Here is a 2,500-nt window from a genome sequence, read left to right as displayed (position 1 = left end):
CTGTACTGAAGTAAGCTTTCGTTCGCTTGCAAAAGATACTTTTTATTTACGCAGGATGAAGTAATAAAATGACTGTGAACTATCGGAATCCATATGTTTCAGGATCAAGGAAATAAATTAAACTGTATTCGTCAAATTGTCTGCTGACCTTGCCTACTGTGACCTTGAGTCCTCTAATGGATTGAGACAAGATGAAGATGCAGCTCCCCTGTTAAATCTTACAATAACAACACAATATAAGCTAATACAATACATACTTAACCGCTCCCCAATGGGGCTTTTCAGGGCCAATAAAACACAACGAAACAACAGAACAGAACAATAACAACAACTGTTAAGAATCCCAACTGGCCGGAGGCAAACCAGTTGGCTATTCAAATCCATTAATATTCATTAGTCCTCAAGCACAGTATATAAGCATGCCTTGATTATTAATGGTTGTCAGTTTTGCCTAACTTTGGTTGGAATCGTTTGAAATATGCCTTATTTTCTAAACTGCGTACCGAAAATAACTTATTTATGCTCTAAACTCTGTAATGATGAAAACACACACAAGCAAATACACAATAATGAATTTATTGTATAGGAGGAATAGGTCGACAGTGCTATAATACGACCTCCTAAAAATACACAACTTACATGAAAACAGAAGTATAAATGATAGAAAGATACAAACTGAATCTAAACTCACTCTTACAAAAATTGAATAAATTAAATTCCAATATGCAAAGGAACATAAAGACGCGAGTCGAGTTTATCGTGGACATAGCCGTCTTTAGCTGCATCTGACTTCCATCTTCCGTGAACTTTGAAGAGCCGATCTGGAACATTCAGATTAGCAGCGGAAGTAGCACCTCCGGACCTAAGGCTGTGATCACTAAACTTAGAAGGGTCTAATCCAATAGCTTTCAACTTCTCCTTAAGAATTTCACCCGCCCTGCTAGCAGTGAGGGGCTTTGAAGACAAGACGTTGCCCTTCAAATTCTTGTCGTACCGTAAAGATCTGAAAATGAATCCTGGCAACTTCAAAGTACTTAATAAGGTATGTATAAGGGCAAGTAAATTTGCCAGTCTTGGCAGTATAAACCCAGGAACCCTCTCTGTACTTATGAGTCTTTCTAACTTCTATGAAAATCTTATGGTAAAGATCTTCAGTAACAATATTAGATCTCCTAATAATTAAAAGCTCGGAAATGCGGAAAAAATCAGCATATGCGAGTAAACACATACGGACAAACCTGATATCAAGTAAGTTGCCCTTTGACGTTTGAGGACGAAAATTAGTAAAATTTCTAGGAGTGATAGAGGAGACAGCCGATAAAAACCCCGAGGAAGTGGTTAACCGTTGAATGACCTGTGAAGAACAAAGGAAGAAAGGGGAAACTAAGTGACGGTCGATTATAGGCACTGAAATGACCTAAAGTGAGAGCACAACACATGGTGAACCTATTTAAACGCAACGCAACAATAGGCGTGATAAACACGCCTGAATGCGGTACGCATAACATAACCTCCATACGCACACATAATTCCCAACGCACCGAGCATAACTACATTTATTGTCTAAACTGCGTACCGAAAATAACTTATTTATGCTCTAAACTCTGTAATGATGAAAACACACACAAGCAAATACACAATAATGAATTTATTGTGTAGGAGGAATAGGTCGACAGTGCTATAATACGACCTCCTAAACGCTAAAGAAAATAAAGAACGGTCAGAACGCGCAAAAGAAACGAATAAAAGTAACAGATAAGATACTCAGCTTCTGTCCCGACTTCGCACTGCGAGCGTTCTTCTTCTTACGCAACGCTCTCTGCTCAGCAGCACGTATCTTCTTTTCGTCTTTAGATCCGGAAGCGACCTCGTCAGAAAGATACTCGTCAACCGCGGCCCAACCAGCTTCCGATTTATCAGCTATTCTGATAAGCTTGTTCCTTCGCTTTATGCCCTTTGAAGTAGCGTTGACGAAGAATCGTCGAGTTTAAGAATCAGCGCTGACACTTGATGAGTCTTAGAGTTTTCAAGATCAACCAGAGATTTCAGCGAATTCCAAAGTCTCAGTATTAAAATCGAACTGCTTCTTGTTGCCGCCAAACTTGAAGCTTAAGCTCGTTTCGGTCTTAAGTTTCTTCACCAAGGATGAAGACAATTTGAGTTGATCGTCAGAAAGCTCACGCTTTAGATGTGAAAATTTTTTATCAAACCAAGACCTTAAATCTTCAAAAGACCCGACGGAGATAACTTTTGGATCCTCCTCGCCTTCTTTATCGGACATAATAAGCAAGCCAAAAAACTAAGTGACGGTCGATTATAGGCACTGAAATGACCTAAAGTGAGAGTACAACACGTGGTGAACCTATTTAAACGCAACGCAACAATAGGCGTGATAAACACGCCTGAATGCGGTACGCATAACATAACCTCCATACGCACACATAATTCCCAACGCACGGAGCATAAATACATCGAGCGTCAGTCCCCAGTGAACGACCCT

This window comes from Montipora capricornis, chromosome 11, assembly GCF_036669925.1.
Source record: "Montipora capricornis isolate CH-2021 chromosome 11, ASM3666992v2, whole genome shotgun sequence".
Classification (NCBI taxonomy): Eukaryota; Metazoa; Cnidaria; class Anthozoa; order Scleractinia; family Acroporidae; genus Montipora; species Montipora capricornis.
Note: the sequence above shows the minus strand (reverse complement) of the source record.